The 15,199-nt window shown below is 36.3% G+C and overlaps 1 non-coding gene across 1 annotated transcript; it reads left to right on the top strand.

Moving 5' to 3' along the window:
• Positions 1-265: 265 nt before the first annotated feature.
• On the top strand, positions 266-455 carry LOC126010330 (U2 spliceosomal RNA). Its single transcript, XR_007496405.1, has one exon. It is a non-coding gene; the product is annotated as a U2 spliceosomal RNA (small nuclear RNA).
• Positions 456-15,199: the final 14,744 nt, after the last annotated feature.

Below are 15,199 nucleotides of genomic sequence, written 5' to 3'. Positions count from 1 at the left end.
AAAAAAAAACACTTAGAAAAAATTTAAAGACTCAGATATTAAACCAAAAAATATTTAAAATAGAAATAAAAGAAAACATAGGGGCCGGCGATAGAGGTAAGGTGTCTGTCTTGCAAGCGCTAGCCAAGGAAGGACCGCGGTTCAATCCCCCGGCGTCCCATATGGTCCCCCAAGCAATTTCTGAGCACTTAGCCAAGAGTAACCCCTGAGCATCAAACGGGTGTGGCCTGAAACCCCCCCCCCAAAAAAAAACAGACTCAACCTTATCGCTTCTCAGCCTTTTGGCAAAGATCAAGTGTAGTATCTGTTCTTATCAGTTTAATATCTGATAAATCGTCTATCAGACGACAATATATTAAATGGATATTTGACACTAGGAACTGGAATAGGAGCTTGCTCCGTCCATTCCACGCATCGACCTGGTATTGCATACCTCCAGGAACGGTGCACCAAAAAGATAAAAAAAAAAAAAAAGAAAAAAAAAAGAAAAAGAAAAAAGAAAACATAAGCAAAATGTAGTATTGATTTTAAAACTGTCTAGGATTTCATCTTCAATGGCAAGAAAAACAAAGCAAGATCAGGCTTACATGATCTAAAAATTGCCTCTGCACAGTAAAACTATCATTAAGATAAAAATATATCTATAGAAGGAAAGAAAATATTCTCATATCACACATCTGATGAAAGGTTGATGTCTAAAATTCAACAGCCTAAAAATAAACTCCCCACCTAAAAAATGCAAAGAAGAACAATAGCGGCACTTCACTGGAAACATTATAGCCAATTGGCAAATAAAAAATGCTATCACTTATAAAAAGAATCAAAATCAAAACATATCATCTCACATCATAATGATCTATGTAAAAAAAAGTCCAGAAACAGATTCCACTCAAGGGCTGTTGAGCTGTTGAAAATAAAGTCTTCATTCACTATTTGTGCATACACGAATGGTTCTAATCTCAATGGAAAACAGTATGGGATTTCTTGAGCTATTTTAAATGATTCAGAAAATCCACTCTTTATTAAAATATGATTTTAAAAAATATTTTAGATCCAAAGGAAGACATAAAATAGAGGCTTAAGTGTACCTACTGAGCAACAAAATTATTAAAATTCTCCTCGGTGTTTAAAATACAACCTCATAATTACATGACTTGTTACAATTTCCAGACAGGGTTTTCTTAGCCATTAAAATCCAACAACCTTACCATAGAGAATTTGTTTGAAATAAGTTGCAAGAAAAAATGCCTAAACCATGACTACTATTGTGGCTAACTCTTATGGCATAACAAGCGATCCCAAAATTTAGCATCTAAAAACAACTCGGGCATTTATCTAAAAGAAACTGCAACACTAATCCCAAAAGGTATATAAACATCCATATTCATTGTAGTACATTTATAATAGCAAAGATATGAAAACAACTCAAGTGCCCTATAAAAAATAAGTGGATAAAAAATCTGATAAGTATACTCATTGGAATTCTCAGTTATTAGAAAAGATAAAATCTTGTATTTTGAAACAACATGAATTAAACAGAAAGAGGTAGGCAAAGTTAAGCAAAATGTCATAAGCTGAAAGATAAGAAGACTCTCACTAGGGCTGAAGATAATATACTAGGTAACAGGGGTTTGACCTTTGGCATTTTATAAGGACCCCTGAGCACCACCGGGAGTGATTTCTGAGTGCAAAGCCAGGAGTAATGCATGAGCATCGTGATTAGGTCCATAAAAAAAAAAAAGAAAGAAAAGGGGGAGTAGTAATGGTATATAAAGAAACAAAGTAAGACAGAAAAACCAAATTAAAACAATTCCTAGGATTTTGAGTATACATTTTAAAAAGGTGTGAAATTAAACCTAAAATATAGTTTTGCAGATTAACATTGCCTCAATAAAGATAATATAAATTATTATTCCATATGTATATATGTAGATAAAATGTATATAATACTGTAATAAAATATGTAATAAAATAAAATAAAAATAAAATAAAAATATTGCCTAATAAATATAATTTTAGGAATTACAGACATATCAATAGGTGTGCATTTCTACTCATAATGAAGTATATACAGATGTTTATGTGTCTGTATACCTGAAATCTATATAACATAATAAATCATTGTTACTTTAAAACAGTAATCAAAAAATAATGCTCACTGAAAATACCTTGTCATCCACGTGTACTGAGATGCACAGATTTTACTTTTCTATTTGATAATACAACATCAATTCTGTACCCAATTTAAATAATCAATCTTTAATGTTTAAAAATATTTTTATGACTGTTATTGTAATCAATAAAAATTTCTTTTGAATATCAGCAATAAAATGGAAAACTTTGAGCAAATAAATCAGTATTCTAACGCCACTAAATGAAGCTCGCAAGAAGATCAAAGAGCAACATTAACTGGGCATTTTAAAGAAGTTTATTCCAAACTTCAGGAACAATTTTAGGGATTTCTAGACTTCAGTGGAGTAACTGCGAATGTATTTAGAAATTGTTAATTAATTAAAAAAAGATCGTTTAAAACATTGGATAATTAAATTTAAAGATAGATTATTAAAATTAGAGATGCAACCTGAAAATAAACCAAATTGCTACAATCTCATAATCATACTTGAAAAAATGATGAATTGCATCTTAAAGTTGGTTAAAGAAAATACTTTCTTGAGAAAGATCATTCTGAATGAATATACTATGAACATTACTAAAATGTAAGCAAAGAATTTAGAATATTAAATAGACTTTGTTGATAAATTAGTGGAAAGTTTGAGATAGGACCACTTTTGAAAGTTCTTCCCTGGGTAAAGTGCTATCATAATATAGTATAAAATAGTATAATATAGTATAAATATAATAAATAGTATAATATAGTATAAAAATATTTTTGTAAAACTAAGAATTAGAAGGCTAACACAGTAGTATTATTTGCCTTGCATACAGTCAACCTGGGTTTGATCCATGGCATCCCATATGGTCCGCTGAGCCTGACAGAAGTGATTTCTGAGCACAGAGAAAGGAGTGACTCCTGAGTCTGTACTTTTCTTTCTTTGCAGCATCTCTGTCAAGTTTTGGTATTAGGTGATTTAGGTTCATAAAACAATTTGGGAGTGTTTCTATATCTTCAATTTCCTGAGAGAGTCTGAAAAGGATTGGTAGTGATTTCTCTTGTAAGTTTTGAATTTGTTGGGCCTGGGCTTTTTTTTTTTTTTTTTTTTTTTTTTGGCGGGGGGTCACACCCGGCTACGCTCAGGAATTACTCCTGGCTCTATGCTCAGAAATTGCTCCTGGCAGCCTCAGGGGACCATATTGGATGCTGGGATTCGATTCAAACCACCGTCCTACTGCATGCAAGGCAAACGCCCTACCTCCATGCTACCTCTCCAGCCCCCTGGGCTTTTATTTTTTGGGAAAAATTTTGATTACCACTTTAATTTTCTCAATAGAGATGGATTTGTTTAGATATGCTGGATCATCTTGATTCTACCATGGAAGTTTATAAGAGTCCAAAACTTTATCCATATTTTCCAACTTCTCATGCTTTATGGCATACAGGTTCTCAAAGTAGTTCTGATTAACCTTTGAATCTCTGTAGTCTCTGTAGTGATCTCCCTATTTTCATTTCTAGTCTGGTTTATTAAGTTTCTCTCTCTCTCCTTTTCTTTGTGTTTTGGTAGTGAGTTTTATCAATTTTATATATTTTTAGAAAGAACTAACTTTTGCTTTTGTTAATGAAAGAACTAACTTTTGTTTTTGCTCATCCTTCAGATTGTATTGTGGGATATCCACTTCAGTAGTTTCTGCTCTAAGCTTTGTTATTTCCTTCTGCCTACCTAATTTTGGTTCATTTTTACTAATTGTATATGCTGTGTCATTGTGTGTATGTGAGTGTGTGTGTGTGTGTGTGTGTGTGTGTGTGTGTGTGTGTGTGTTTGTGTGTGTGTGTGTGTGTGTGTTTGGTTTGGAGCCACACCCGGTGATGCTCAGGGATTATTCCTGGCTATGTGCTCAGAAATATCTCCTGGCTTGGGGGAACATATGGGATGCCGGGGGATGGAACCGCGGTGGGTCCTAGACTAGCGAGGGCAAGGCAGACACCTTACTGCTTGCACCATTACTCCTGCCCAATATATGCTGTGTCTTTAAGCTATTTATATAGGTCCCTTCTTCCTTCCTGATGTGTGCTTGAAAAACTATAAATTTTCCTATTAGTATGGCTTTTGCTGTGTCCCATAAATTCTGATCATTTGTGTCTATGTTTGCATTTGTTTCCAGGAATCTTATGATTTTCTCTTTTATTTCATCTCTGACCCACTGGTTATTCAGTAGTGAGCAGTTTAATTTCCAGATGTTAAGGTTTTTCTTGTGTGTCCTTTTATAATTCACTTTTAATTTCAGTGCATTGTGATCTGAGAAGGTAGTCTGTACAATTTCTATCCTCATGATTTTATGAAGTTATGTTTTATTGGCCAGGAAGTGGTCTATCCTGAAGAATCACCCATGGGCACTGGAGAAGAATGTGTGTGTATTCAGTTATCTAGGGATGGTGTGCATTCTCTCTCTCTCTCTCTCTCTCTCTCTCTCTATATATATATATATATATATATATATATATATATATATATCAGCCACACTTTGTTCCATTTCTTCTTTCAGAGATATTATATTCTTGTTGGGTTTCAGCCTTATTGACCTATCTAGGGTACCAGGGCAGTGTTGAGGTCTCCCAAAATTATTGTGTTGCTATTGATGTCTTCTTTCATATTTGTCAATAATTGTATTAAATAATTTACTGGTCCCTCATTAAGTGCATATATGTTTAGAAATTTGATTTCTTTTTGTTGTATTTACCCCTTGATTATTACAAGATATCTATCTTCTCTCTTATCAATTTTCTAAGTCTAAAGTTTGTGTCATCTAATGTTAATATGGCCACTCCATATTTTTTCATTTGGGTGGGGGGGGTTGGGGGCCACACTCAGTGACGCTCAGGGGTTTCTCCTGGCTATGTGTTCAGAAATCGCTCCTGGCTTGGAGGATCAAATGGGGCATCAGGGATAAAACTGAAGTATGTCATGGGCCAGTGTGTACAAGGCAAATGCCCTACAGCTGCACTATCATTCTGGCCCACTCCAACTTTTATAAGGGAATTGCTTTAATGGATGATTGTCCTCCAACCTTTGAATTCTGAGTCTATGTTTGTTCAGGTTATTCAGATGTGTTTCTTGTACACAGCAGAATGTTGGATTCAGCTTTTTGATCCAGTTTGCCACTCTGTCTCTTAACTGGTGCATTTAGTCCATTGATGTTGAGAGAGATAATTATAATGAGATTTTGTGTTATCTTTATGTAGGACTTTGGTATGTCTCTTGATCTGTCTTGTCTTGAAGTAGACCTTTCAGTTTTTCTTTAAGGCTGATTTTTAGTTTGTAAAGTCTCTGAGCTGTTCTTTATTCATCAAGCTATGTATACTTCCTTCAAACCTGAACTGAGTCTACCTGGGTTCTGTATTCTAGGGAACACATTCATTTCATTGGTTTTGTTACAACTATATCCCACCACTGCCTTCTGGCCATGAGTGTTTCTTGTGACAGTTCTGCTGTAAATCTTAAGGACATTTGTTTAAATGTAATTTCCCTTTTTAATCTTGCTAATTTCAGTATTCTATCCCTGTCTGTAGGATATGTCTTGGGGCACTTTTTTCCTGATCCCTTTTAGCTGGTACTTTTGGGCATGCAGGATTTGGTTACATGGACTTTTTATCTCTGGGAGTTTCTCTGCAATGATGTCTTTGACTGTTGATTCTTTCTGGGGATTTTTTTCCCTGGAATTCTTGAACTCCAATAATTCTTATGTTGTTTCTGTTGAGTTTATAGAAGACTTCTATTTTGTGTGTTCACATTCTTTGGGGTATTTTTCCATTGCCTGGTTGTTTTATTTAAAGCTGTTTCCCAATCTCTTTTGTTGTATGGAGTTGTTATGCACCTCATCTTTCAGCTCACTGATTCGGTTCTCACTGCTGTTACTCTGTTGGAAAGAATTTCCATTGAGATTTTCATTTTGCCTATCACTTTTTTCAGTCCTGTTATTTCAGTTTGGAGTTTTCTGATTTTTATTTTTGTATCCTCTTGATAATTATTTGTGGTCCATTCAGCTTGATCTATGCTGATCTATGCTTTCTTTGAATTCTATGAACAGTCTTTATATTTCTTCTCTATACTCCTTATCTGAGATGCTAAGTAAGTGATTTGGGTTATCAGACATCCTATCTTCATTCTCTATTCATGGTGTTGGCCTGAATTTTTTCCTTATTTTTGCATCTCTAGGGTGATGCTTTCTGCATGTTGTACTAGTGTTGATTGAATAGAAGATGTGCATGGCTACGGAGCAAGTAGAGCAGCTGGACTCTTGTGGGTCCACCCAATTGACACTTCTGGGCTGGCTCAATCAGCCACCTTAAAAGGCAGTCGGCTGCTATCTGGCTCCACCCTTTTTGGGGCAGGGCCAACTTACATCTGATCATATGGCTTCCATAGAGGCTTCTGGGCAGGTTCCCAAAATCTTTCTTCAATGAAATTATAAGAGAACCATTAGTCTACAGCCAAACAATCTAAAAGTCAGAACACATATTTTGGTGGCCAGTATGCCTAGAGGCCAGCTTACCTAGATTTTTTCAAAAGGACAACCATTCATAACATCACATAAAGGGAGGCATCCTGGATCAAATGATGAAATTTAGTTCTTATTTCTTCCTGTCACTTTGGCTACTGATTGTATAGATCTATACTAATTGTATAGATCTAACTGGACACAGAAACAACTAAATAAAATAGAAGTAGCTAATCCAAGAATCATATAATCATATAAATAAAATAGAAGTAGCTAATCCAAGAATCATATAAAGTAAACCAAATTCATTGCTTTTTTTTTTAGTTTATTTTTTATGGAAGAATAATAATGTTAACAAAAATAAGGCAGAAAAACAGCAAGTTGTTTCAGATCCCTCTTTTTCACCCCATAAAACATCATTTAGACAAAAAATATTATCTTTGGTTTCTCTGAAAATTTTTCTCCTTCTAGGTGCTTGAAATATAATTTTGAAAAGAATGTTTTTGTATTCTGGTAATTGCTTCTTTATTATCTCTTTTAACTTTCTATCACAACTTCTCCTTTGCTAACACATATTTTGGTGCCATTATTCTTGAGTACTTATTAGTACTTCTTTCTGCTGCATTATTATGAGATAGTAATTTCTTTCAATTTTCTAGATGCCTGTTTCATCTTTTAAGGTGCTCTTCTTAACTCTGTCATGTCTACTAGATATATTTTACTGAAAATATTTTCTTCTTTTCAAAACTTTTCCCTTTATACTCTATTTTACTTCCTTTAATTTCATCTATTTTATATAATTACTCATTACTCATTCTTTGCCTAATAAAAGCTCTGTATTTTTTGAGCAACCTACTGATGAGGCCTTGCCAGACAAATTCAATAGATAATTGTACAGTGAGTTCTTCCTTTTTCAACAATGCACATTATTTTACTTTGAATGTCAAGATATTTCTTTCCATTCTCTAAAACTTAGGCCTGAATTCCAGTCTAAACGTATGTAGATTTTGGATGGGGAAACTCTAAAACATTGTTTAGAAGGCCCAAGGTCCCTCTCAGAGCTTCTCTTCTAAATGGAAATATTTTATCTTTAATGTTTTATAAAATGGGTTATAAAAATATTAAATAGTTTAATTTGCTGCAACTTGAATAGAAATTGAATGTATACTATTAATTAAAAATAATAAGAAGGAAGCCGCTGAACTCTGCTGGAACTCAGATACTAGCAGCCCTATCTGCCTATCTTCTATGCTATGCTCCATTTTCGGCCTGATTTCATCCTGTGTGTGGCTCATCTGTAGACAGCTTGCCTTCTCTGTAGCCTTCCCGGAGGTGAGCTAACACGCCCAGAAAGGGTAGACCCAGAGAAGAATGGCTGCTCCACGACACATCATTTAGCCAATGAATACAACCACAACACATAGAAAAACCCACAATATGAGTGTGACAATGGGGAAACAATGCAGGCCAGTGCCAGACATAGAAAATGATGATGGTAACTCTGATGACTTGAACATGACAAACCAACTAGTCAGTCTCTCAGATAAGGAGTTTAGAGTCACATTATGGAAGATGTTCAAAGAACTCAAAGAAAGTATAAAAGAGAACACTAATAAGATCAAGAGAATATGAAGATAGAAATCAGAAAGCTCCAAACTGAAATTTCAGGTCAAAAAGCAGGTCTGAAAAACTCAGTAGATGAATTGAAGAAAAACATGGTTGAGCTTTCGCACAGGTTAACAGCACCTGAGGATAGAATTAGTACACTGGAAAATGAGATGAATAATAACTTCATACAGCAGAAGAAATTGGAAAAAAGCCTTAAAGCAAATGATCAAACAATGGAAAAATTACTCAAAGAGTGGGAACAGATGAAAATAGAAGTTTATGATAAGCTCAACAGAAACAACTTAAGAATCATTGGAGTCCCAGAGACCCATGAAAAAAAATCTCCAGGAAGAATCAATGGTCAAGAACATCATTAAAGGGGCCGGGCGGTGGCGCTAAAGGTAAGGTGCCTGCCTTGCCAGCGCTAGCCTTGGACGGACCGCGGTTCGATCCCCCGGTGTCCCATATGGTCCCCCAAGCCAGGAGCAACTTCTGAGCGCATAGCCAGGAGTAACCCCTGAGCGTTACCGGGTGTGGCCCAAAAAACAAAAAAAAAAAGAACATCATTAAAGAGAAACTACCAGAGCTAAAGAATATATGGATCAAATCCTGCATGTCCAAAGAGTACTAACTAAAAGAGACCCCAGAAAAAATACCCCAAGACGCATCCTAGTCACAATAATGAATCACACAGATAGAGACAGAATTCTGAAAGCAGCAAGATCGAAAAGAGAAATTACATTCAAGGGAATATCCTTGAGATTTACTGCAGACCTGTCGCAGGAAACAATCAAGGCCAGAAGGCAGTGGTGGGACATAGTGACAAAACTCAATGAAATAAATGCTTCACCTAGAATACTGCACCCAGCAAAACTCACTTTCAGGTTTGAAGGAACAATACATGGTTTCACAGACAAACAGCAACTCAGAAACAGCTCAGAGACTCAAACCATTCTTAAAAGAAAAACTGAACACCCTACATTAAGACAAGACTGACCAACAGACACACCAAACTTCGATATAAAGATGGCACTAATTCCCAGGACAATTATTTCTCTCAATGTCATGGACTAAATGCACCAGTTAAGAGACACAAATTGGCGAAATGGAAAAAAAAAAAAACTCAATCCAATCTTCTGCTGCATACAAAAAACGCACCTGAAGAGTCAGAACAAATATAGACTCAAAATAAAAGGCTGGAGGAAAATCATCCAAGCAAACAACACCCTTAAAAAAGATGGAGTGGCCATACTATTATCAGATGATGCAAACTTTATACTTAGGAAAGTTGTAAGGGACAAAGATGGACATTTTGTATTAATAAAGGGATACATACAGCAGGAAGAAATCACTCTCCTAAACATATATGCACGAAATGAGGGGCCAGCAAAATATTTAATACAATTCTTGACAAATCTGAAAAATAATATCAATAACAACACAATAATTGTGGGGGACCTCAACACAGCATTGTCAACAATTGACAGGTCAACCAGACTGAAACCCAACAAGAATATACTAGACCTGAAAAGAGAAAAGGAAGAAAGAGGCCTAGTAGATATATACAGGACCCCCAGAAGCCTGGATACACATTCTTCTCTAATGTACATGGGACATTCTCCAGGATAGACTACATGCTAGCACATAAAACATACCTCCATTATATCAAGAGGATAGATGTGGTTCTCTACCTAGCCCCCAACCAGCGGGGAAAAGGGATGTTGAGAGCCGCCTCTTATTCGTGGGTCTGCTGGGCCGATCCTATCTGAAGTGTCTGTGAAGAAATCTTAGAGAAGTTAGAACGAACGACCCAAGTCTGGTTGCTGATCAAGGGCAATTTTATTGGGCTCAAACAAGCACTTATATAGTTTTATTCAAGGAGGATGTGTCTCAAAACCATTGGTTACTTCAAACATACTTGTATCCAATTACATCTCAGATACAGGAACATAACCAAAAATGGGTACAGACACTTTACATCCAATTCTACGGGGCAATTAGGCATTGGTTAGTTCAAACAAGCTTTCCTACCAATCACATATCTGATACAGGCATTCAGTCAAAAAAAAAAAGGCAAAGAGGGAACAAACTCAAGGCATCTGTTAGCTATTAGCAAAGACTTCTTTGTCAAGCACAACTCAGGAAGAGGGGAGGAGGGGTTGGGAAAAACATAGCTCAAAGGTTGAAACTATATAATCTTAAACTATACAAGGAAATACCACCTGCATTCTATCCCAGGCCCCCTGGCCTTGTGGTTAGCACAAGGGGCTAATTTTGTTGCAAGATTTCCTGTTAGCTCAGGGGCTAGACCTGCCAGATGTCACGTATGCAGCTCAGTGGAATTTTTCACAGAGACAGAAGCTAAAGTTGATGGCCTCCATTATGTGCAGGCTACAGCAGTCTCTTACAGATAGAAATTTTGCAGGCTACCTTCACTGACCACAAGGCCCTGAAATTATATGTGAATTACAAAGGGACACAGAAGAAAAACTTTAATACCTGGAAGTTAAACAGCCTAATACTGAATAACCAGTAGGTCCGAGATGAAATCAAACAGGAAATCAAAAACTTCCTAGAAACAAATGACAATGAAGACACAAACTATCAGAACATATGGGACACAGCAAAAGCAGTACTGAGAGGAAAATTTATAGCTTTGCAAGCACATATCAGGAAAGAAGAAGGGGCATACCTGAATAGCTTAATGACGCAGCTCATAGAATTAGAAAGTACTCAACAAAAGAACCCCAAAATACGGAGACAGTAGGAAATAACAAAGCTGAGAGCAGAAATCAATGAAGTGAAAACCCGAAAAACAATCCAAAAGATCAACGAAAACAGAAGTTGGTTCTTTGGAAAAATAAACAAGATCAATAAACCACTGGCAAAACTAACAAAGAAAGAGAGAGAGAAACTTGATAGCTCATATTAGGAATGAAAAAGGAGAAATCAATACTTATATAGTAGAGATCCAAATGATAATCAGAAAATACTTTGAGAAATTTTATGCCACTAAAAATGAAAACCTGGAAGAAATGGATAAATTTTTGGACTCTTATAATCTTCCACGGTTCAATAGAGAGGATGTAGCATATCTAAACACACCCATCACTATGAGGAAATTAAGACTGTAGTCAAATGTCTGCCCAAAAACAAAAGTTCAGGCCCAGATGGATTTACTAATGAATACTTTCAAACCTTTCAAGAGGAACTTCTACCAATCCTGGCAAGACTCTTTCGTGAAATCAAAAAAACAGGAACACATCCAAATAGCTTTTATGAAGCCAACATCACCTTGATACCTAAACCAGACAGAGATGCTACCAAAAAAGAAAATTACAGACCAATATCGCTAATTAATACAGATACAAAGATCCTCAACAAAATCCTGGCAAATAGGATTCAATGACCCATTAATAAGGTCATCCACTACGATCAAGTAGGTTTCATCCCAGGAATGCAAGGCTGGTTTAACATCCAAATAATACACAACATCAACACAAGAAAAATAGAAATCACATAATCATATCAATAGACACAGAGAAAGCATTGGTAAGGTCCAACACCCATTCTTGATCAAAACTCTCAGCAAGATGGGAATGGAAGGAACTTTTCTCAATATAGTTAAGGCCATCTACCACAAGCCAGAGGCAAATATTGTCCTCAATGGAGAAAAACTGAAAGCCTTTCCTCTAAATTCTGGCACAAGACAAGGCTGTCCTTTCTCACCATTCCTATTCAACATAGCACTAGAAGTAATTTCTATAGCTATTAGGCAAGAAAAAGATATTAAGGGAATCCAGATAGGAAAGGAAGAAGTCAAGCTCTCGCTGTTTGCAGATGACATGATACTCTACCTAGAAAACCCTAAAGTCTCGGGGCCGGGTGGTGGCGCTAAAGGTAAGGTGCCTGCCTTGCCTGCGCTAGCCTTGGACGGACCGCGGTTCGATTCCCTGGTGTCCCATATGGTCCCCCAAGCCAGGAGCAACTTCTGAGCACATAGCCAGGAGTAACCCCTGAGCGTTACAGGGTGTGGCCCAAAAACCAAAAAAAAAAAAGAAAGAAAACCCTAAAGTCTCTAGGAAAAAGCTTCAAGAATCAATAGACTCATACAACAAGGTGGCAGGCTACAAAATTAACACATAAAAATTAATGGCCTTTCTATACACCAATAGTAATAAGGAAGACATAGACATTAAGAAAACAACCCCATTCACAATAGTGCCACATAAACTCAAATATCTTGAAATCAACTTGACTAAAATGTGAAGGACCTATACAAAGAAAACTATAAAACTCTGCTCCAAGAAATAAGAGAGGATACACGTAAATGGAAGCACATACCCTGCTCATGGATTGGCAGGATTAACATCATTAAAATGGTAATACTCCCCAAATCATTGTACAGATTTAATGCTATCCCTCTAAAGAAACCCATGACATTCTTCAAAGAAGTGGATCAGGCACTTTTGAAATTCGTTTGGAACAATAAACACCCTAGAATAGCTAAAGCAGTCACTGGGAAAAAGAATATGGGAGGAATTACTTTCCCCAACTTTAAACTTTACTACAAAGCAATAGTTATCAAAATAGCATGGTATTAGAATAAAGACAGGCTCTCCAATAGGTGGAATAGGCTTGAATACTCAGAGAATGTTCCCCAGACATACAATCACCTAATTTTTGATAAAGGAGCAAGAAATCCTAAATGGAGCAAAGAAAGCCTCTTCAACAAGTGGTGTTGGCACAACTGGCTAGCCACTTGCAAAAAATTGAACTTAGACCCCCAGCTAACATCATGTATGAAGGTTAAATCCAAATGGATGAAAGACCTCGATATCAGACCCGAAACCATAAGATATATAGAACAACATGTAGGTAAAACACTCCAGGACATTGAGACTAAAGGCATCTTCAAAGAGGAAACTGCACTCTCCAATCAAGTGAAAACAGAGATTAACAGATGGGAATATATTAAACTGAGAAGCTTCTGCACCTCAAAAGAAATAGCACCCAGGATACAAGAGCCCCCTACTGAGTGGGAAAAACTATTCACCCAATACCCATCAGACAAGGGGCTAATCTCCAAAATATACAAGGCACATACAGAAATTTACAAGAAAAACATTATCTAATTGCATCAAAAAATGGTAAGAAGTAATGGACAGACACTTTGACAAAGAAGAAATACAAATGGCCAAAAGCACATGAAACATGCTCCACATCACTAATCATCAGGGACATGCAAATCAAAACAACTATGAGGTACCAACTCACACCCCAGAGATTGGCACATATTACAAAGAATGAGAACAAGCAATGTTAGGGGGTATGTGGAGAGAAAGGAACTCTTATCCACTGCTGGTGGGAATGCCGTCTTGTTCAATCTTTATGGAAAGCAATATGGAGATTCCTCCAAAAACTGGAAATCGAGCTCCCATACGACCCAGCTATACCAGTCCTAGGAATATACCCTAGGAACACAAAAATATAATACAAAACCCCCTTCCTTACACCTATATTCATTGCAGCACTATTTACCATAGAAAAACTCTGGAAACAGTCAAAATACCCTTCAACAGATGAATGGCTAAAGAAACTGTGGTACATATACACAATGGAATATTATGCAGCTGTCAGGAGAGATGAAGTCATGAAATTTTCCTATACATGGATGTACATGGAATCTATTATGCTGAGTGAAATAAGTCAGAGAGAGAAAGATGCAGAATGATCTCACTCATCTATGGGTTTTACGAAAAATGAAAGACATTCTTGCAATAATAACTTTCAGACACAAAAGATAGAAGAGCTGAAAGTTACAGCTCACCTCATGAAGCTCACCACAAACAGGAATGTGTTTAGTTAGAGAAATAACTACGTTTTGAACTATCCTAATAATAAGAATGTACGAGGGAAATAGAAAGCCTGTCTAGAGTACAGGCGGGGTGTTGGGTGGGGAGGAGGGTGATTTGGGACATTGGTGATGGGAATGTTGCACTGGTGATGGGTGGTGTTCTTTACATGACTGAAACCCAAACACAATCATGTATGTAATAAAGTTGTTTAAATAAAAATATTTAAAAAAATCATTAGAGAAGGGCATACACTAGATGATATAAATCTTTGATTTTGAAAAGCAAAAGAAGGAAAAACGGAAGTATCAAGTGAAAACAAAATTTTGGCTCTGGATTACAAAACTGAGAAGACTAAGGTGTGGAGTGGATGCTGGGAATAATGAAGTGAACTAGAAGTAAAATAAAGGCATTGCTGGTATATTAGGCACTTTAGTGATAGTGAGCTGAGGTAAATATATACATCAATACCATGATGTTAACAATGTTTTAAACAAGTGATCTAAACTATAGCTAAAAGAAAAAAGTTAAAGTAACGGAAAAGTAGTTTATATTCAACATACAATATAAGTGAGTTTGAATAATTGGCTAAAAAAAGAAATAGCTGAAGGGCCAAGTATATGTCTGAAATGGTAAATGAGGGCCATAAAGAAAGACTGTAACCTATGCTTCATCCTAGAATCTGTGTAAAAACCAAGATCTCTAAGTATAGAACACTGAATTTGACAACCATGACTGCGCAGAACTTTTTGTGGGACCACAAAGACAGATGCTGGGGTTTGACAACTCACATGCCTTGAGTCTATAATCCATCTCATGACAGTATGCTTCAATATGCCCTATATCTCTTAGGCCAAATTTTTTTTCTAATTCCCTCAAATGTTTCCTGCACCTATGCAAAAAAACAAAAACACAAACTTGCCACATCTGCCCCCCTTTTTTCTTCTTTCTTTTTCTTTATTTTCATTTTTTAAAATTTATTTATTTTTATAGATTCTAGATGGGGGGCCCTTCCTTTTTTACAGAACCGTAGGACATGAATCATCTTGTTCTGCCTCACATTTATATGTCTTTCTACAAACTGAGAAAAAGAAAATAAAAGTAGATAGGACCCAGGGGCCAAG

The sequence above is a fragment of the Suncus etruscus genome, chromosome 5 (assembly GCF_024139225.1).
Source record: "Suncus etruscus isolate mSunEtr1 chromosome 5, mSunEtr1.pri.cur, whole genome shotgun sequence".
Classification (NCBI taxonomy): domain Eukaryota; kingdom Metazoa; phylum Chordata; class Mammalia; order Eulipotyphla; family Soricidae; genus Suncus; species Suncus etruscus.
This window is presented reverse-complemented; position numbering and strand designations above follow the sequence as displayed.